Raw genomic sequence first — 21,158 nt, forward strand, 5'->3', positions numbered from 1 at the left:
AGTGACATAAAATTGGGGGGAAATGAGCACACAAAAAACTTTTAGAATAGGTCATGGAACATAGGATTCATGTGTTGCTATTACATGTCCAAGTATGTCAGTATAACATGTAAGATCCCTTCCCCTCCGATTTGTGACACCATCTCTGTTATGCACAATTTTCTATGCATAGTAAACGGTCAGTTTCTACCATACCATTCTCTCTTCTGACGATTAGAAGAGAACAGCTCAGAAGCTAACAGTGCCTCATTTCTTATTTACGAAAAGAATGGTATTTTTTAAATACTAGGAGCTGGAGAGATGGCTCATCAGTTAAGAGCACTGGCTGCTCTCGCAGCAGACCTGGGTTCAATTCCCAGCACCCACACAGGAGCTCATAACTCTGTAACTCCAATTCCAGAGAATCTGACACCCTCACAGAGACATACATGTAGGCCAAATATCAATGCACATAAAAGAAAAAAAAAACAACCCTCATGTGCTCAATTCAGTAACACATATACTAAAATTGGAAAGATACCTAGAAGATTAGCATGGCCGCTGAGCAAGGATGACACGGAAATCTGTGAAGTGTTCCATAATTAAAAGTAAAGACAAAGCAAAACAAAAAAACCCCTCTTTATTTCACTTTTGCTATATAGGGAGAAATCCCCTGGATTCTTCCACCATTGAGAGGATGCCAAGAGGCTAGATAAGATCACAGACAGGACCTTCAGAAAGCTGAATAACAAAAAAGCTGTGAAGGGGGTCAGGTCTGGTGAAGCATGCCTGTAATCCTAGCACTCTAGACAGAGGAAAAGCATGAAGAACACACATTCTAAGTTACCCAGATAGTCAGACCCTGTCTCAAACAAACAAACAAACAAAGAAAAAAAGAAGAAAAAAAGAAGAAAAAAGAAAGACTGTGTTAGGTGTTGGTATTTAGCTCAGTGCTGGAGTACAAGGCCCTGGGCTCAGTGCCTAGAACACAGAAGAAAACAGCTTCAAAGGGGGAATAGAGCCCATTATCAAAAAGGGGGAATAGAGCCCATTATCACCCGTCCCTCCCCCACCCCCCGTTCTCCTGCCCTACCCCATACAGCCACACACTGGGCAGAGACTATGGCTACAATGTTGCTACTGTTATAAAGAAGAAAACATAACTAGTTAGCTGTTGGGATCCCTGGAATCCCTTGTCAACTCTATTTAAATCTGTTCAGTTCTTAAGCTTTTATTTACAGTAACACAAACACAAAAAGTACCATCTTAACCACATAATGTGTTCATGTGTATCACAGACTGGTCTCAAACTCACAGAGACCTGCCTGCTTCTTCTTCATGATAAGTTTTTCAAATGTAGCTCTTATATTTGATGTTCTCCTGAAAATCTCAAGGCTGTCTCTTAATAATTCAACTCCTCAGGCTAAAGAGATGGCTCAGCAGTTAAGAGGACAGACCATTCTTCCAGAAGACCTTGATTCTAGTCCCAGCACCCACACTGCAGGTCTTAACCATTTGTAACTTTAGTTTCAGGGGACCTGGTGCCCTCTTCTTGCCTCCACAGGTAGGCATCTGGTATGTAGATGGTATATATTCAGGCCAGACAAGTGGCTCATACTTAATACAAGTACTTAGGTGGAGGCTGACACAGGAAAATGAGTTTCAGGACAGCTTGGCTTCATAATAAGCCCTGCCTCATTCATAAATAAGTAAATAGCCGGGCAGTGGAGGCACACACCTTTAATCCTAGCACTTGGGAGGCAGAGGCAGGCAGATTTCTGAGTTCAAAGCCAGCCTGGTCTACAGAGTGTGTTCCAGGACAGCCAGGGCTACACAGAGAAACCCTGTCTCAAAAAAAATCAAAAATAAATAAATAAATAAATAAATTTCTCAAGAGGACTTCTCTCAATACTAGCAGTAGTGTTTTTCCCCTCTTAGAGTTGCTTTTGGTCTCACTACCCTGAAGAGCTCTTCACTTTCTGAAGTAAGTATAATTATTGACTTATGACCTATCTCTCCCTCAACCGTAAAATAAAAATTCTGTCAGAGAAATTTTCCATATGACCAGGACAGTGTTGTGTGTGCTTTTGTTTTTGATGTAGTATGTGATGTTGGTATTTCAGTAAAATACTTGCTGGGTAACAAATACAGATTTTTAAAAAAATCGCTGTGCTGTACAGACTCCAATCTAAGGCTTCCCACCGAGCTACACTAACAGTCCTACTTTCTCTCTCTCTCTGTGTGTGTGTGTGTGTGTGAGTGTTGTTCACAGGTGTGGAGGGTTGTCCAAGAGACCAGATGACAACTTCAGGTTTGGTTCCTCAGAGCTATCCCCCTTATTTTTATTGTTTGTTTAACGCGGGATTTCCCACTCGCTCAGAAGGCTAGACTGGTGATCACCCATGATCTTTTGGGGGTGGGGTGGGGGGTGTCGAGACAAGGATAGCGCTGGCTGTCCTGGAATTCGCTGTGTAGACCAGGCTGGCCTCGAACTCACAGAGATCCGCCTGCCTCCATGTGGCGATTAGAAGCAGGCGCCGCCGCGAGTTGAACGTACTTCCTCACACTACCATCGTAGCTCACACACAGCACACACCGGGCAGGGGCTTCGGCCAGTGAGGTGCTGTCAAGTGTAAAGAAGAAAGTACAAGCAGTCATCTGCTCGGATCCACTCTTGCTTAACTTGCTCCACACAACCAATGACCAGCTTGGTGACTGAAGTCCCTCTCTTGGCTCTGCTCCCTTCATTCCCTTTTACCCGAGGGCTGCCTGAGACACTCTCAGTCCCTCCCTGCCTTTGCTTCACCTTCGGACCTCCACAGCTACAGACAGATGGGCAGCGTTTGACGCCAGGGCCGCTTTCCCCGCGCTGCCCACACTTTGCAGCCGAACACGTGTGAGTCGTGTGTACAGCGCTCGCCCAACCTTCCACTCAAGCCACGCTCACAGTAAGCCCCGCCCCTAGGCCCTGGTCCAACTCAGCCCCACGAGTCGCGCCCTCGCCCCCACTTCTCGCGAGAAGTGAACACGCCTGGCCGGACGGGAGGAAAGTATCTGCTCCGCTGAGGGGGGAAAGGAGGAGCAGGAGACAGATTGTGGGACCGAGCGCGGGCGGGCGGGAGGCGCCGGAGCTACCAGCGGGTGAGTCCTGTTAACATTAGCTAGTCCGTGGCCTGACAGGAGTCTCTCCTTCTACTCTGGCCAGTCCCAGCGTCCCGGGCCGGGGTCTCCCCTCCCAGTCTGTTGGACGGGGGCGCTGAGGCGGTGGCCAGGCCTGTCTGAGGAAGAGGGTGGGGCGTAGGCTAAAGACAACCAATAGGAGAGAAGGAAGCCACAATTGGCGGCCATGAGCGCTAATGGGAGATCGCCTTTACCTTGCGGAGTGCCGCCCTCTTCTCTTCTCCCGCCTCCTTCCTTTTGGAGGAAGGCGGGGCCAGAGGACTGAAGTGTGGGGAGAACTTGGGGTAAGTAGCCCCGGGGGGCACAGGGCGTGGCGAGGAAAGGGGGGTTGAATCCTGTGGGAAGCGAAGTCTAGTGGAAGTCTAATGGAGGGATCTTGGAGTGGAAGAGAGAGGAGGACTGTTAAACTAGGTTGAAGACTCAAAAGATTTCCCAAAAAGTGGGTTTAGGGCTTGGCACTGCAGAAGGCAGAGGTAAATAGGCAGGAGGTAGGTTTGGGTGACGAGAGCCTGGCTCAGGTGAAAGCACGCGTTGTGTGGTCGAAGTGGAGCATTGGGAAACGGGGGTCCTGGCGTTTCGATTGAATTCAGAAGAATCTGAGCAAGAGACACGGTGTCAGAAAGTATGGATCTGGACAGATTAAGTGGATGAGTTTAGGAGGACATGTGAGTGGGTTGGGTTGCTAGAAGGCATCGCTTCGGTGATAGTATGGAAATCCAGAGGGTAAGGGGGATATTTGGAGAAGAGACAGCGACTGACATACAGTCTGGGTCTTTCTTCAGTCGGGAGACCGCCAGGATATTGCTTAGTGTCTTTTGGTGGATATGGCACCCAGACTGGTGACCAGCCAGCCAAAATGCTGGCCCAGGGGTTGAGAAGAAGAAAAGTAGGGCGCTGCTCTGATTGTCATTTTTCCAGTGTTCCACTTTCCAAGTTTCATTTCTTTCAGAACACAGGGATGTGGGCCTGGGACTTCGCAGTCCAAGTTGGAGACCCGTTGGGACTTCTATGTTGCTCTGAAATGCTTATTATGTGCACTCACTGGGGTGTTTACTACCCAGGGCACCTCCTACCCAGATTCCCGTGTTACTACTTTCCTAACTTTGTTTTCTGCTTAGCAGAGGGTGTTTTAATATCTCTCAGGGTTCATATGAAGTATAGGTTTGTGGAGATGTGCAGGTTTGTTTTTTTTTTTTTATTATTTTGGCAAACTCATTTGTTTCCTATGTTTAAAATTTTTCAGCAGTATAATTTCTGAAGAAACTATAGATACTCTAAACACTAACAAATAAATTTTGTTTCCTTAAATGTGAATTTTCCCTTTCGTTCATTAAGAGTTATTTAATGGATGATTGAACCTAGTCTTAATTATCTTGTATATTTTCTTGTTTATTAATTGGGGCAGTGTTTCATATAGCCCAAGCACACCTCAAACTGAGATAACTGAGGGTGACCATGATCCTCCACCCATCTCCCAAGTGCTGGGATAATAGGTGTGTACCACCATATCCAGTTTATGTGGTACTAGGGACTGAATACTCAGGGTCTTATACATGGTAGATAAGCACTCTGCCATGTGAGCTACAGTCTTTAGCCCTTGTGTGTGTATTTGTCTGTGTGTGTGTGTTCATTCAGTGTTTCATAGTGTGTGTGTGGTTTATGCAGTGTGTCATGTAGCCCATACTAGCTTTGAACTCATTTTTAAATTTCTGATCCTTCTATCTCCACGTACCAAGTGTTGATACAAGCATTCGCTTCCATGCCCAATTTATCAGTTTATATGGTGCTGGGGATTGAACCTAGGGCTTTGTGCATGCACTGTACCCACTGAGCTTTATCCCCAGTCCCCTTTTTATATTTTGAGTGGTGTGAGTGAAATAGACTCATAGTTCAGGAAATTGAACATTTTCTCATGTTTTCTTTGCATCCAGATTTACAAATTAAAGAGCTATCATAGTATTTTAGGACAAGGGTTGAGGAACTCAAACACAATTTGTTTTTAAGCATGGGGGATGTAAAGTAAGTGGAAGCTATTGCGAAACTTAACATGACTGTAAGAAAAGAAGCTAAAGAAAAGGTTGGCAGCCATACGAAGTAGTCTTACCAGTTTGTTCTTAATTCTGTACAGAAAAGGGACAGGGCATTGCCCTTTGTTTAGTAGTTGTATATCACTTAATAGTGAGTTAAGACTCAAACAGCTAATTAATAACTTTCTTTGCATCGATTATATTCCTTCTACCGCCCCACCACCACTACCTTTTGGCATTTATGCATGCATGAGTGTGTGAGTGTGTGTGTTTGTAGGGATTTATAGTGGTACTTAAGTGAGAGCTTTCAGCCGGGCTTGTGCATGCCAGGAAAGTATTCTAGCACTGAGTTATAACCCTACCTCTTTTATTTTTGAGAATTGAAGTACTACTAAAGAAAAAACGCAGATCATGTGGTTTTGTATTAACCTCTGTTTTTCAGCAACCAGTTGAAGTGTTTCCCCTTGGCTAGAAATTGTCCCTATATAAACACTGAGACTGATCAATTACCAAACCTTTACTATTAGCTACTGAATTGGGTTTCAATTGGGAGCATTTGCTGAACAGTAGCAAATTTTCTAGGCAGTAGTCTTCCCCTCCCCAATCCAAAAAAAAAAAAATCAGTGAGAGAACAAAGTCCCTTGTTTTGATCTTCCAATCTAAAACTTGTGATGGCTTTAACTTGAACATTCTTAAGTACAATGCTTGTTTCTCTTCTTTTGGGCAGTAATCCCACCTGACCAAAAGATGGATATTGGGGTCTAGATATGTAGCTGAGTAGGAAGAATGCTTACTTAGCATGCGTGAACCCTGTTACTACATAAAACTGGACATGATGGTGCACACCTGTAATCTTAGCACTGGAGAAGTGGAGTCAGGGACCAAGACCATTCTTGTCTACGTGGGCAGCATGAGTCCAGCTTAGGCAGCATGGGACTGTGTCTCAGAGAGAAACAAGAAGAAAAACAATTCATTGGAAAGTTTGTTAGTTGATAGTAAATTTGTTAAAAGTTTTCACTTAAATAATGTCACACTAGTCAGCAATATTGAGGGTTACTTACAAGGGCTAGAATGTTAATGTTACTATATCTTGTCCTTTTTTCCTTTCCTAACTCTTAACCAAAACAGTTATTTTTTTTTAAGATTTATTTATTTATTATATGTAAGTACACTGTAGCTTTCTTCAGACACTCCAGAAGAGGGCGCCAGATCTCGTTACGGATGGTTGTGAGCCACCATGTGGTTGCTGGGATTAGAACTCTGGACCTTCGGAAGAGCAGTCGGGTGCTCTTACCCACTGAGCCATCTCACCAGCCCCCCAGAGTTATATTTTCAATCAGTTCTTACACAGATCTACCTGGCTAGTCTGTCTGAGTGCAGCTGCTCTGAAGCTCTTGGAAGATTGTGTTGTTCATGTTAAGTTGTCCTGGGCTGTGGTGGGAAGAGGCAGTGTTGCCACCGTCTCCTATCCAGACCTGATAAGGAGGTGTTTTTTCCTTACAAGGAAATTTTAGGTAGGACAAGTAGCGAAGTCTTTCGAGTGTTTAATCAAGACAACTCTCTTCTTAGGACAGACTGGAATATAATTGCCCCTGTTCCATGATGGTGGACATAAAAGTGCATATTTTGTTTCTTTGAGAAAAAAATGAGGCATTTGTTAAAAAGAAAAATGTTTAATTATTTTTTAAATGTTAACTTTTTTGATGTTTGGTTTTTTTTTTTTTTTTGGAAAATGTTTTAGAGTTCATGAAAAAGTCTTACTCTAACTTTAAAAACATGTCAAAGATTGGCTGGCAAGATTGCTCAGAGAGTAAAGTGCTTGCTGCCTAACCATGCAAGTCTGATGGCCTGAGTTCAATTCTCAACCCTAACCTTAAGATAAGGCAGAAGGAGAAAACTGATTCCACATAGTTGTCCTCTGACATCTGTGTGTGTGCTGTGTCACTTGTGCCACAGCACATGCACACATCATACATATGGATACACAATAATACATACATATAAAATGTCCAAACAACAATTATTTATTTATTTATTTATTTATTTATCTGGTTTTTCAAGACAGGGTTTCTCTGGGTAGCCCTGGCTGTCCTGGAACTCACTTTGTAGACCAGGCTGGCCTCAAACTCAGAAATCCACCTGCCTCTGCCTCCCAAGTGCTGGGATTAAAGGTGTGCACCACTGCCCGGCCAAACAACATTTATTTTTATTTTTATTTTTTAAATTTAATTTTATCTACATTGGTGTTCTACCTCCAAGTATGTCTGTGTGAGGATGTCATATGCCCTGGAACTGGAATTATAGACAGTTGTGAACTGCCATGTGGGTGCTGGGAACTGAACTTAGGTCCTTTGGAAGCACAGACGGTACTCTTAACTGCTGAGCCATCTCTCCAGCCCCAAAGTAACCATTTCTAAGCTTCTCTGGTATGTCTTTCTCCTTACTAGATTTGTTAGATAATAATTGTATTCATATGTGAAAACATATTGTTTTAGAAATCCTTAACAGATGATCTCCTTATTTTTAATTTTTTTGTGTATATGGTGGAGCATATGTGTACGTGGTAGGGATGTGTGCACAAAGGCCAGAAGAGGGCACTGGGTGTCTGTTCTATTAGGCTTTCTTCTTTATTCCATAGAATGGGTCTCTCACTGAGCCTGGAGATCACCAATTAATTGGCTAAGCTGAGTGTCCAGTGAGCTCCAGGAGTCTGACTCTGTTTTTTCAGTGCTGGCGTTCTAGAGGCATCCTCCACAACCAGGCCTTTTAAATAGGTGCTGATGGCCTGAACTCAGATCTTAATGCTTGCCTAGAAGAGACTTCATCAGCTGAGCCAGCTTCTCAGCTCTGTACCTTTTCTTTCTTTCTTTTTAATGGTTTGACCTTAATACATTTTATTGGGGGTGGGAATGAAAGAGGTATGTGCATATACATGCCATGGCATGTGTGTGGAGACCAGAGGACAGCTTTGAGAAATGTGTTCTCTTTCTACCTTTACATGAGTTTTGGGGATTAAACTCAGGTCATCAGGTCTAAGCAGCAAGTGTTTGCATTAGCTGACCCATTCTTTGGTCCTTTTGGCTTTTCATTTGTTCATTTGTTGATTTTCTTGAGAAAAGGTCTTGTAAAGCCTAGGATAGCCTTAAATACACTATTTAGATGAAGATGACCTCAAGATTACTGTTATTTGTTAGGGCAGGATCTCTCAACATAACCCTGGCAGTCCTGGAATTTAGTATACTGACCAAGCTGGTCTCGAACACTCAGAGATCTGACTGCTTTCTGAATGCTGTAATTAAAGGTTTGAACCATTACACCAGACCCAAAGATGAGCTCAAACTTCTCCATGCCCAATTTATATAGTGCTGGGGCTTTACTCATGTAGCTAAGCACTGCATCAACTGAACTACATCTCCATTCTTATAGTTGATTTCCTTTCTTTTCCAGTTTTGGGAGTTGAACTTAGGACCTCATGTATTAGGCAAGTGCAAACATTTTACCACTGAGCTTTTATATATATATATATATTTTTTTTTTAAAAAATATTCATTTTACTTTGTTTTGTTTTTGTTTGTTTGTTTGTTTTTGAGACAGGGTTTCTCTGTGTAGCCCTGGCTGTCCTGGAACTCACTCTGTAGACCAGGCTAGGCTGGAACTCAGAAATCTGCCTGCCTCTGCCTCCCAAGTGCTGAGATTAAAGGCGTGCGCCACCACTGCCCTGCTCACTTTACATCTTGATTTCTACCTCCAACCTTCACAAATCCCTCTCCCTTTTAGTTTCTCTCTTTCTCCTTAGAGAAGGGGAAGCCCTCCTTGGGTGCATCCCCACCCTGGGACATCCAGTCATAGCCAGTCTAAGTGCATCCTCTCCCTCTGAAGTTCAATTAGGTAGTCCAGTTAGGGGAAGGAGATTAAATGGCAGACAGCTGATTCAGAGACAACCTCTGCTCCAATTGTTTGGGAACCCACATGAAGATTAAGCTGCACATCTGCTACAAAAAAATTGTAAACGAAAACTTTACATTTTTGTAGGTATCAGCTGGTTATGACTTTTTAAATAGCTAGATAACATATTTTAGATTCTTGATCATTCTTATATATTTAAATTATTGATAAATTTGATAAACATGATTACTGTATTTTCATTTTAGGCCACTGGTAAATGTATAAGGATAGGGCTGTGTTAGGTCATCTGACCTACCCTTCTCCTTTTCCACATCCTTCTTGTCCCTTCTTTCCTGTTTTCCCCCTCTTCTTTCTCACTCTCTCAGTCCCTTTCTGATGGGGATTGAATCTAGAACCTCCTACATGGTAGCAAGTGAGTTATTTCCCTAGCCCATAACCTTTAAAATATTAGGAAGTATCTTGTTGAAATTTAATTATGTTCTGTCTCAGACATCCCTGAAGTCCTAGGCTAGTGACTGACCATTGGATGGAAGAGGACAATGAGACTATAAAGTTAAATATTGTAATTACTATTTACTTTTATTTGTTTATTGCTTATTTGTTTTTGACTTTAGGGACAGGGTTTGGCTCTGCTGCCCAGTCTGGCTTCTGGCCTTCCAACTCACAATCTTTTTTTCAAGACAGAGTTTCTCTGTGTAGCCTTGGCTGTTCTGGCACTCACTCTGTAGACCAGGCTGGTCTTGAACTCAGATCTGTTTGTTTCCACTTCTAGTGCTGGGACTAAATGTATGTACCACCACTGCCTGGCTGCCAACTTATAATCTTACAAGTAGATGTACCGTCACTTCTGGTTTTAACTATCTTATATTAATGTCTTCCTTTTTTCATTTTCTTGCTTTTCTTTTCTTTTTTTGAGACAAGGTTTTGCTATGTAGTTCTGCCTGGCCTGGAACTCAAAGCGATCCACCTGCCCCTATGTACCAAGTGCTGGATAAAAGCCATGTATGTGTCACCATATACTTAGATATATATATGTATATATGTGTGTGTATACATATATATGTACACACACATATAGTATAAGGTCACCATCTTACACTCATGCTTATGGATCACTGTATGACTTGCCAATTAGATCATAAATGATCTATTTAATTTACTTTAAACTCTTCCTGGGAAATAGTATCTGTTCCATCAGTCTACAGGTTTTTTTTATTCTACCTTCATTTTCTCAGTTGCTTTTTGATTGTGTAATAACTGAAAGTATTAATTATAGTGGTTTTTAAAATCACCCCCAACTGCCTTATATAATGTAGCTCTTGGGGCAAAAATTTCTTCCCCAGACATTTTAAGTTAGAAATCAGAAGATTAAAACTCTTGCTTATGGACCAATTAGTTATCTGCAGCTTCCCTATAATTTTAACATTTCCAGTTTTGACCTCATGTCATATTTTGTTTGGAATATAAATTAATACCACTATGTATACAAACATATAATTTCCATTTACATTTAAAGTTTCAAGGTGTGGAAGTCTATATTCTAGAGGAGAAATGGTGCTACATACCAGATAGGGCATCAGAGGATATCTAGGGAATAAAGTCTTTATATTGGCAGCCAACAACTTTTCTGCATGTTAATTTTAGACTTGACAGTTGAATTTATGTTTGTGCAACTTTAGTTGGTGAGTACATCTTTAAAGTACCTTCCTCTTTTGGGGTTTTAATTTTCACTTTCATTATTTAAAGTTACAAGTTGTGCTGGGGATGTAGCTCAGTTGGTAGAGTGTTTACCTTATATGCAGGAATTCCTGAGTTAAATTTCCCACACCTCAAAAACTGAGTATGGTGGTACATGGCAGGAAGATACCAAGTTCTAGGTGCATAAAACCTTGTCTTGAAAAAGTATTCTTACTTGTTCATCATTCTGATACAGTTGGTTTGGGATTCTCTTGGAAAGCATGGTAATATTGATCATTCCTAAGGTCTTTTCTAGTCCAAATATATATAAATAGAAGCTCAGATCAAAGAACAGTTAAAGAATCAGGAAGAAAAATAGACTGTAAAGAAAATAAATTGACACGTTTTTGCTGACCCATAGGAAGTGGTTTAAAAGGGAGGCAGGGACATAAATAATAAGGAGTAATCATGTCTGAGCAAATCCAACAGCAGAGCTTTTTCATCGGATCACTATGTGTCTTAAAAATACTTAATCATGACCGTTCCTCGTCAGTATTCCCCTGGTGGACACTTATTTGGTAGTTTTATTTTCCTGTTAAATCATAGTGTTTTGTTTCCTTTTCTTGTCTTTTTATTTACAAACTTGTTTTTCTTCTGTGTGTATATATATTGACTGCCTGTATATGATGAAGCAAAATTCAGTTTAGTTTTGAAAGTAAACATTTGCTATCTAGCTCCTTTGGAGAGGGATTTGATCGGTGTTACAAACTCCAGAAGGTTGCATGGGGCTGGGTTTGTACCTCAGTTGGTAGAATGCATGCATGAAAGCCTGAGTTCCATCCTCAGCACTGCATGAACTGGGTGTAGTCCCACACACGCCTGTAATCAATGAATGTAGGAGGTATGGGAAAGATCAGGGTAGTCCTTGGAGAGTCCATCCTGGGCCAAATGAGACCCTGTGTCCAAACAAAACAGAATCGCTATATGAGAAGATAAAACATTTTATTTGTGTAACTTTGTAGACTGATGTTTAGGAAAGCTCCCTAACTACACCCAAGGTTAGTATACTAGCCTTTCAAATGTTGTGTTTAGGACAAAACTCATTACAAATTTACAAATCTGTTACTTTTTCTCATCCTTTGCCAACTTTAATCCTAAATGTTCCCATATATTTGAAAACAGGCTTTGCAGAAATTTTTTGCTCATCAGTATTGTCATTCTTCCTAAGAAGTGCTATTCTTGTTTTGTTTTGTTTTGTTTTGTTTTGCTTGAGACAGGATTTCTCTGTGTAGCCCTGGCTGTCCTAGAACTCACTCTGTAGACCAGGCTGGCCTGGAACTCAGAGATCCTGCCTGCCTCTGCCTCCCGAGTGCTGGGATTAAAGGCGTGCGCCACCACTGCCTGGCAAGAAGTGCTATTCTAAGGAAGTCGTAACATAAGCCAAGATTTAACTTAAAAGTGGTTGTTGGGTGTGGTTTGGGCAACACTCTCTTCCAGAGTCTCCTTGAAAAACCTAACTTGCCTTTGAGTTGAATTGCTTACTATGTTGTCCTATGGGTGCAGTGTTTCTTTCTGAGCTAAACAAGTAAACTTTATGCACTAGGCTGGTCAGATTTTATTTGTAACTTATGTAGAAACAACGCAATTTTTCAGATTAAATAAAATAGGGAAAGACTGGGAATGTATCTCAGTAGTAGAACCCATTGCTTGGCATATTGAAGGCCCTAAGTTCAGTCTCTAGCACCAAAAAACTACCACCACCACCATAAGCCACATTTTAAAGAAATTGTGTGTGCATGATATATGGGTGTAAACATCAGCTGTCCCCCTCTAGAGCTGTCTGCCTTATTGCCTTCAGTCAGAATCTCTCTGTAGTAGGATCTTACCAGCAAGCCCCAGCTGTCTCTGTCTCTTCCTTTTCCCAGCCTAGGCATGTCTCCTCACCACTCCCTTTGAACAGGGATTGTAGGCTCATGGCCACACCCAGCTTTTTACCTAGGTGCTGGAGATCCAAACTCAGGTCCTTGTGCTTATGTGGTTAACTATTCTATCTGTGGAAGCATCTTCTTAGCTTAAGAACCAGTTTTTGGAATAAGAATATGCTTATTATAATAAAATCAAGCTTTGTTGAATAAAACATAGGTTTGCTAAAAATGGTTTTTATGTTGAAACCAAATTTCCTGCCAATATTGTTTATTAAACCATTACATTGGTTTTACTTTAATATATTTCTGATACTAGCATAGATCTGATCAAACCATTTTTAATGAACATACTTTTAAAAGTTTTGCTTAAGTAGTAGTTTGTGTGTAGTTTGTGTGAAACTGGAACATGCCAGTCAGTGAGTATTGGAATACCCCAGATGGATCCTGTGCATCAAATGAGTAGACTTAGAGAATATTAATACATCATTTTCTCTGAAACGTCTGGTTTTCCCCAAAATTATCATTGTGCAGTATTATGGGTGTTTTTCTACCCAGAACAAAACTTTTACAGAGGTATTAAAGTCCAGTCCAGCATAATGGCTTAGGCTTGTAATTTTAGTACTCAGGAAACAGACAGAAAGATGCCTGTGGATTCTGAGGTAGCCTGGTCTAGATGTATACTCAGTGTAAAACCAGCCTGTGCTACAGAATGGAATCTTGTCTAAAAATCAAACAAAACAGAAACAACCCCACCACCACCACAAAACAACAACAACAAATACCCAATAAACAAGGAGGGCAGAGAGATGGTCAGCAATCCAGAGCATTGACTATATCTTCTATAAGACCCAGGTTTGATTCCTGGCACTCATATGGCAGCTCAAAATAGTCTGTAACCCTAGTTCCAGGAGATCTGATGCCTTTTTTTAGCCTCTGTTGACACTAGGCACACATGTGGTATACGGACATATATGTAAAAAAATCACCCACATGGGGTTAAAGAGATGGCTCGTCAGTGAAAAGCACTGGGTCTTACAGAAGACCTGGATTTGACTTTAAATCCCATATGGTAGCTCACAACTAAATGTAACTCAAATTTCAGGGGATCCAATGGGTCCTTCTGGACACCAGGAATGCATATAGTATACATACATATATGCAAAACACTTATACACATAAATAAATCAAAAATTTAAAAACCCATATACATAAAAATAAAAACCCCTACAAAAGAAACAACCCCTCCCCAAACAAAAACATCCTTATTTGTTCTTTTCTAAATCCATAAGAATTTTAAATTGGTCCTCAAAGATCAGTGTTTTGAACCTGACACAGTAGTCTATGCCTATAATCCCAGCTACTTGGGAAGCTGATGCTTCAAGAGGAATGCAAGTTAAAGGCTAGACTGTGAAATATAACAAAACCTTATTTAAACAGGGAGGCATTAGGAATGCAGCTCACTTGGTGGAGTGATGGCTTATCATGCATACAGCCCTGGGTTTGGTCTCTAACACCAAGTAGTAGTAATGCCTGTTATCCCAGTACTTGGGTGGTAGAAGTGGGAAGATTAGAAGTTCGAAGCCAGCCTGGGCTTATATAATGAATTTGAGGCCAGCATGGGATACTTGAAGCTCTATCACAAAAAGATACACTAATAAACATCTAAAAAAGGAAAAAAAAAAACTGTTTTGATCACTGTTGTTTTAGAGGTCATACTTTATCTGAAAATAATAAGAAAAAAACAATTTTGGGTTTTGTTTTTGTTTGTTGTTTGTTTGTTTGTTTTGAGACAGGGGTTCTCTGTGTAGCTCTGACTGTCCTGGAACTGAGCTGGCCTCGAACTCAGAAATCCACCTGCCTCTGCCTCCCAAGTGCTGGGATTAAAGGTGTGCGCCACCACTGCCTGGCTAACAAAACAAATTTTATTTATTATTTATTGCTGCCATACCTGTACAAAACAAAATGTTTGCATGTTTTGATGTGTGTGTGTGTGTGTTTTGTCTGTATATGTGGGTTATGTTTGTATTCCTGTGTTTGCATATGGAGGCCAAAGGTTAATGTCCTTTATTACCTTTATTTTTTGAGGAAGGATATGTTTCACTGAAACTGGAATTCACCAATTGTCTAGTCTAGCTGGCCAATGAGCTCCAGGGATCTGTTGGTCTTACCCCTTCCCCATGCTCTGAGAACTCTGGCTACAGACATCTATTGCCTCATCCTGGTTCTGTGTGGGTGCTAAGGATCTGCACTCCAGTCCACATGCTTCCACAACATGCCTTTATCAAGTGAACCGTCTCCGCAGCCTGTTTTGTTTTGTTTTGTTTTGTTTTGTTTTGTTTGAGGAAGGGTTTCACTATGTTTCCAGTTTTACATTGAACTCATGATTCTCTTGGCTCCACCTTCATTTAGGATTATCATCAAATCCATCACACCTAACTCTGCATTTTCTTACTGGTTTCCAGGAATTCCTCTACCTCAAGAGCACTTTGAGAGAACTAGTATAGTTCAACAATGAGTATTTCCTGAGTATGATTAAAACCTTGGGTTTGCTCTTTAGCACTGAAAAAAAAAAATCGAAACTAGGGATTGGAAAGATGGCTTGGTGGTTAAGAGCATTGGTTGTTCTTCTGGCAGACCTGGGTTCAATTATCAGTACTGACATGATGGCTCACAACCATCTATAACTCCAGTTCCAGGGGATCTGATGCCCTCTTCTGGCTTCTCTGGGCACATACATGTACATAGTGCACAAGTGTACATGCAAGCAAAATACCTATACACATTTCTTTTAAAAATCACACCACATTTTTAAAAAACACCAAAATATACATTGAAATATAAAGTATGTTAATGTTCTTTACTCCCTCCCTTTTTGTTAGACAGAGTCTTAACTTGTAACTCTGGGTAGCCCAACTTGCTATGTAGACAAGGCTGGCCTTGAACTCAAAGAGTTCTTTTTCTGCCTTCCAAGTGCTGGAATTAAAGGTGTGTGCTACCACTTGCAGCTTAGTTTTTACTTCTGCTTCTTGCTGTCATTTTATTTTATTAATTAGTATTATTACTATTTTGAGACAGAGTCTTACTATGTAGTCCTTGCTGGTCCAGAACTTGAAATGTAGACCAGGTATGTGTAACCAGGACCTCCTGTCATTTTAACAAGTTGTAGCTTTTCATCCCCTTATTAACATTTCTGAGGATAACTCAAAATAGTTTCTTGAATCTTCTAAAATTTCTAGTTAGGGATGGACAAATGGCTTGGTGGTTAAAAGCATTGGCTGTTCTAAATGATCAGGGTTCAGTTCCCAGCTCCTACATGGTGGCTGACAACCATCTGTAACTCCAGGTACAGGGAGTTCAGTGACCCCTTCTGGTCTTTGCTGGTACTCTAGACACATGGTGCATAGATACATAAACACAAACAAGACATATATACATAAAATAAATATTTTTAAAGATTAAGTTTGAAAATCAAGAAAAAATACAAACTTTTGAGTCAGGTAGTTGACCTTTATAAACCTGCTTCCAGATGGTTGTAACCATTGCCCATTTATTACATAACTTATGATTTAGCCTGATTTCTACTGACATCTGTTTTCTGTCATTGGCTAAAAACTATTTGATCTATTTACAGAGATTAACTTAAATATTCTGTCAATTATTCTGTTTAGTTACTGCGCTACTCTTCTGTTTTTTAATTTACATTTTAATATATTTAGTGTGTATATGCCATATCATAAGTATGGAGGTCAAAGGACAATTGGGGTGGGGGGATTGTTTCTGTTCTTTGACCATGTGGATCCTTGTCTGGCTTGGTGGCAAGTTCCCTGCTGAACTGTCTTTGGGGACTTCTGTAATTATTTTCTCCATTTATTTATTTATACATTCATTCATTTTCCATCCCAGTCACTGCCCCCCAACCCTCCTCAGAGAGTCTCTCTCCCCCATATCCCATCCCCTTCTTCTCTGAGAAGGTGAGAACCCTCCCTGGGCAGCGTTGCCCCTCTCCCCCCCACCCCCAGTCATATCAAGTATTTGCAGGGTTAGGACATCCTTTCCCACCAAGACCATACAAGGCAGCCCAGTTGGGGAACAGATTCCACAGACAGGCAACAGCTTTAGGGCCAACCCCACTCCTCTCCAGTTATTGGAAGACCGACATGGATACTGAGTTGCACATCTGCTACATAAGTGCCAGGGCCCTCAGTCCAGCCCATGAATGCTCTTTGGCTGGTGGCTCAGTCTCTGAAAGGACTTCTGTGTTTTTACAGCAATGTATCTGCAACTTTTTTTTTTTTTGTCTCAGTGCTACTCATTTATACTTTCAGAAGTTACTAATGGTTGTGCATGCCATTGATGCTGATACTTGGTTACTAATGGTTGTGCATGCCAATGATGCTGATACTTGGAAGACTGAGGCAAGAGACAAAACAAGAACTAAAGGCTAGCATGGGATATGTAGTAAGTTCCAGGCCATCCATCCTGGGCTACAAAGTGAGACTGTGTCTCAGTTACCCCCTCCAAAAAAAAGAGTTATTGAGGATTTTAAAAAAACCTTTTCTTATCTGAATTTATGTCTATTGATTTTTCTTTACTTACTAGAGATTAAAATGTATTTTTTAAAAAAGATTTATTTATAGCTGGGTGCGGTGGTGCACCCCTTTAATCCCAGCACTCGGGAGGCAGAGGTAGGCGGATTTCTGAGTTCAAGGCCAGCCTGGTCTACAAAGTGAGTTCTAGGACAGCCAGGGCTATACAGAGAAACCCTGTCTTGAAAAACCAATAAATAAATAAATAAATAAATAAATAAATAAATAAATAAGATTTATTTATTTTATATATGTTAGTATACTGTCATCTTCAGACACACCAGAAGAGGGCATCAGATCTCATTACAGATGGCTGTGAGCCACTGTGTGGTTGCTGGGAATTGAACTTAGGACCTATGGAAAAACAGTTAGTGCTCTTAACTGCTGAGCCATCTCTCCAGCCCTAAAATATAATTTTTTAAATAATAGCAAAACCATTATTACTATAACTAGGTAATTGCATTTGTATTACCAGGAAAAAATGGGGCTGAAGATGTAACTCAGTAAAGTGCTTGCCTAGCATGCTATTAGGCCTTAGGTTAGTTCTGTAGCACTACATAAACCAAGTTGGTGCCGTGCACCTGTAATCCCTGCTCTTGGGAGGCAAACGCATTGGGGATCAGAAGTTCAAGATCACCTTCAACTACATAGAAATTTTGAGGAAATTTTGAGGACAACCTGGGCAAGAGAGAGAGAGAGAGAGAGAGAGAGAGAGAGAGAGAGAGAGAAGGAGAAGGAGAAGGAGAAGGAGAAGGAGAAGGAGAAGGAGAAGGAGAAGGAGAAGGAGAAGGAGAAGGAGAAGGAGAAGGAGAAGGAGAAGGAGAAGGAGAAGGAGAAGGAAGAAGAAGAAGAAGAAGAAGAAGAAGAAGAAGAAGAAGAAGAAGAAGAAGAAGAAGAAGAAGAAGAAGAAAAGCTGGGCATGGTAGCACACATTTTTAATTTCAGCACTTAGGAGGTAAAGGATGGATCTCTGTGAGTTTCAAGCTAGCCTGGTTTACATAGCAAATTCCAGGTCAGCTGGTGCTACAAACAGAGAAAGGGGAGATGAGAGGAGGAGATGGTTCAACTGATAAAAGTTTGATGACCTGTGTTAGATGCCCAGGACCCACATGGTGGATGGAGAGAACTGACAACCAAACATTGTCCTCCAGCCTCCACGTGCTTGCTGTGGCATATGTACATACTACACCTCACACAAAAAAAAAAAAGATAAAAGGAAAAAAATCTAAGAGAGAAGCTTCAAATTACTTTAATATCTGGTTTAACAGAAAGCATCTAGTTTCTCATGTCTGCTTCTGCATTCAGTCTGTTAAGATATTTTGCTTTACTTTTAAGTATCATCTGACAGACATGGTCACCCATATATGTAACAGGAAGATTATTTTTAGCTAGTTGTAGCCTGCTTTGATACAGTACTGGAATCTAGAAAATAGTTTGTTAAATGTCTTAAAAGTTCTAGTGTGTGCCAGGCGTGGTGGCGCACGCCTTTAATCTCAGCACTCGGGAGGCAGAGGCAGGCGGGTTTCTGAGTTCGAGGCCAGCCTGGTCTACAGAGTGAGTTCCAGGACAGCCAGAACTATACAGAGAAACCCTGTCTCGAATAAACAAAAAAAAAGTTATAGTGTGTGACCTGAGGCCACTTCTGTGAAGTTGTAATACTGTTAAATTGAACAGTATTATTGATCTGTTTTGATCTAAATAGATCTTTTACTTGTAAGTAATTTTTTTTTAACTGCCATGAGCCCTCTCTGAAGGGTCTTAGAGATCCATAAGTGATCCTGAAGCCACTTGGAGAACTGCCGACTTACAGACTTGAGAATACAGCTGCTTTCCAAATGGAAGAATTAGAAGCTTTCCAACTTCTTTTTTCTTTTTTGGTTTTTCAAGACAGGGTTTCTCTGTACAGCCCTGTCTGTCCTGGAACTCACTCTGCAGACCAGGCTAGCCTTGAACTCAGAAATCCACCTGCCTCTGCCTCCCAAGTGCTGAGATTAAAGGCATGTGCCACCACTGCCTGGCACTTTCCAACCTTCTTAATGATTCTCAAATACTGGTCATCAAAATTTCCCAAGGTATTTTTAAATTTTTAATTACTTAATTAATTAAATTTGTAGATAGTTCCAGGTATCCCAGGCCATCCTCAAGTCCATGTATGTGGCTGAGAATGAACTTTCTGTTCTTCCTGGCTCCATCCTCTCATGGTTGTGCCTCTAGCTTGAGCCACCACATCTGGTTTATGGTTTTATGGAGATTGAACCCAAGAGTTCTTTATATGCTAAGCAAGCACTTTGCCAATTGACCTACATCTCCATTCCTGTTTTATTTTATAATGAGCTAGCATCCATCGTAGTTAGGCCTCATTAGCCACACTGAAATCATATACAACTTTATTTTAATTTGTATGTTGCCAGTTATTGAATCCAGCACCTTATAGTAGGCAAATAGTCTACAAATGAGCCACATTTCCATACAACAACACCCCCCACTTGGTTGTGTGTATCTGTGGGTATTTGTAGGGGTGTAAGAAAGACAGACAGACTCCAGTTTTTGCTTTGAGTTTTAAAATATATTTATATGATGTTGTGTATGTACATGCATGTGTTACAGTGCATTTGTGAAGGTCAGTAGACAACTTTGGAGAATAGGTTCTCTCCACTATGAGTTCTAGGGATTGAACTCAGGTTGTCAAACTTACACTGTGTTTTAGTTTCATTTTTGATGCTGTGAAAGTCTATCAACAACATAGGGGAGGATAATTACTTACTGAGGTATGTCAAGGACAGGAACGTGAAGGCAGGCTTGTTTGCTGTTTCACACAGCAACTACCTTTACAGCCAAAGAAGTACAGCAGGAACAATGAAGAACACTTCCTGCTAGTTGGCTTGCAGGCCAGTTTACACTCAGCTAGTTTTTTGTTTGTTTTAAGATTTATTTATTTTATGAGTTCTCTATCTGGATGTACATTGTAGATGGTTGTGAGCCAACATGTGGTTGTTGGGAATTAAACTCAGGACCTCTGGAAGAGCAGCAAGTGCTCTTAACTACTGAGCCAGCTCTCAGCTAGCCCCCCCCCACACACACATTTTTTATAGATATTTTCTTCATTTACATTTCAGATGCTATCCCAAAAGTCCCCTATATCCTCCCCCGCCCTGCTCCCCGACCCACTCACTCCCACTTCTTGGCCCTGGCGTTCCCCTGTACTGGGGCATATAAAGTTTGCAAGACCAAGGGGCCTCTCTTCCCAATGATGTCTGACTAGGCCATCTTCTGCTACATATGCAGCTAGAGACACGAGCTCTGGGGGTACTGATTAGTTCATATTGTTGTTCCACCTGTAGGGTTGCAGACCCCTTCAGCTCTTGGGTACTTTCTCTGGCTCCTATATTGGGGGCCCTGTGTTCCATCCTATAGATGACTGTGAGCATCCACTTCTGTATTTGCCAGGCACTAGCAAAGCCTCACATGAGACAGCTATATCAGGGTCCCTTCAGCAAAATCTTGCTGGCATATGCAATAGTGTCTGGGTTTGGTGGCTGATTATGGGATGGACCCCTAGGTGGGGCAGTCTCTGGATGGTCCATCCTTTCAGCTAGTTTTCTTACATCAGTTAGGACTACTTGCCTACCTGTAATAGAGCCTACAACGGGCTATTCAATTAAGCCACGATAACCCCACCCCCAGATGTACTTGAGGCTGTTCTGACCTAGGAATTCCTCAGTTAAGGGTGTTGTCTGGCTGGAGAGATGGCTCAGCAGTCTGCTCTTCCAGAGGTCCTGATTTCAAAACCCAGCAACTGTCTGTAATGAGATCTGATGCCCTCTTCTGGTGTGTCTGAAGACAGCTACGGTGTATTTATGTATAATAAATAAATCTTT

The 21,158-nt window shown here is 41.3% G+C and overlaps 1 protein-coding gene and 1 non-coding gene across 3 annotated transcripts in view; both read left to right on the forward strand.

Moving 5' to 3' along the window:
* Positions 1 to 478: 478 nt before the first annotated feature.
* Positions 479 to 585, forward strand: LOC115029532 (U6 spliceosomal RNA). The gene has a single exon (XR_003835093.1). It is a non-coding gene; the product is annotated as a U6 spliceosomal RNA (small nuclear RNA).
* Positions 586 to 3,024: 2,439 nt separating this feature from the next.
* LOC110310235 (cyclic AMP-dependent transcription factor ATF-7) overlaps positions 3,025 to 21,158 on the forward strand; it is a 96,624-nt gene continuing 78,490 nt past the window's right edge. Inside the window, exon 1 of one of the 2 annotated variants that reach the window (XM_021182999.2) lies at positions 3,025 to 3,120. The gene's annotated coding sequence lies outside the window, so the exon portion shown is untranslated. The other variant, XM_021182998.2, reaches the window with a different exon arrangement.

Source organism: Mus caroli, unplaced genomic scaffold, assembly GCF_978045245.1.
Source record: "Mus caroli unplaced genomic scaffold, Mus_caroli_1 scaffold_16, whole genome shotgun sequence".
Classification (NCBI taxonomy): Eukaryota; Metazoa; Chordata; class Mammalia; order Rodentia; family Muridae; genus Mus; species Mus caroli.